A 1,257-nucleotide genomic window follows, 5' to 3' on the forward strand; every position below is an offset into this window, starting at 1 on the left:
AAATATATATTGTGTGTTGGAGTGGTCCAGACGCTACAAGTAATACACTTTAAATGAAAATCACAACAAAAAACTAAAGGTAACTAAATTAACAATACAAGATTTCACAATATTAACAAAAGCAAAAAAATATATAATCCAACTCAAAAACTAAATATAACTTATACACAGAAAATAGATTAATTTGAAAAAGAAAATAGAAAAATCAAACAAAACTGAAACACAAAATACAGACTCACTTTCAGGCACAAAACCTGTACACAACTAAGACAAAGTCCATTGGCATAGGTCCAACAACACGACCGGGACTCAACGCACACACAGACTCAATGCCGTTCGACCTGGAACGAGACAGCGGTGACGCCACTGCGAGGATATTATCCACCCAAATGATTTCTGCGGGAAAAGAATGAAGCTGAATGATTAAATACACAGCTATATACACACAACAGTCGACACCCGTACACACAACATTAACTGACAAATTGCGATTCGCACCTCTTCCCTGACTGAGAAGCATATAAAACAAACCCATACCTGGAGGAGGACCGATGCGATCACATTCATCAGCCGAACAGCACAGCCGCGGCAAAACGCCAAACAAGGCTGTACATGCAGCCGCTCTCCTACCAACAAGAGCACAGACCAGATACTAATGCAAATCAACCAAAACACCAAACCCAGAATAAAACAATCCGTGAAATACACCAAAGGTTGCCTTAACCCACCTTTACTGACCCACGGTCACGTTCAGCAGAAACTGCGGAAGCCCAACCCCATCCGGGAAATGATGCCTGCCCAGATACATAAGCCAATGGCTTTTATAGACTGTACCAATCAATGACGGAAAAATGCCCGCCCTAAAAATTCAATTCAGGAAATCACGCCCATCTTACCTATTATGCCACACATAGTTCAAGTCATGGTTTATAGAGGGCAAAGAATTTGATACTAAGTAATCAGTCTCTGTAGTTTGTCATCAGTGTACATAAAGGTAAACTATTTTGACATGGTAAAATTATTCTTAATAATAAAATTAATGAAGTTTTAAGTTAGAATATGTGCCTTTTATTTAAGAAATCAGTTGTATTCTGAAAGCCATGGTAGCATGTTTGCTATATATTGCTGTCATAATGTAGCAGCCAGCTGTGATGTCAAGATTGACTTTGTTAGGAGCTTACAACTTAATATGAAGTAACTTAATATCAATAAATATTCTAAAATAGCACTAGTTAATGTTTATGCAGTACTTGTGCC

General features: G+C 37.9%; 1 long non-coding RNA gene across 1 annotated transcript; it reads right to left on the reverse strand.

Annotated features, from left to right (window-relative positions):
• Window positions 1–42: 42 nt before the first annotated feature.
• On the reverse strand, window positions 43–907 carry LOC107601066 (uncharacterized). Its single transcript, XR_001610882.1, has 3 exons — window positions 729–907; window positions 538–626; window positions 43–396 (listed from the first exon to the last, which is right to left on the reverse strand). It is a non-coding gene; the product is annotated as an uncharacterized lncRNA (long non-coding RNA).
• Window positions 908–1,257: the final 350 nt, after the last annotated feature.

The sequence above is a fragment of the Sinocyclocheilus grahami genome, unplaced genomic scaffold, assembly GCF_001515645.1.
Source record: "Sinocyclocheilus grahami isolate Dianchi unplaced genomic scaffold, SAMN03320097.WGS_v1.1 scaffold298.1, whole genome shotgun sequence".
Classification (NCBI taxonomy): domain Eukaryota; kingdom Metazoa; phylum Chordata; class Actinopteri; order Cypriniformes; family Cyprinidae; genus Sinocyclocheilus; species Sinocyclocheilus grahami.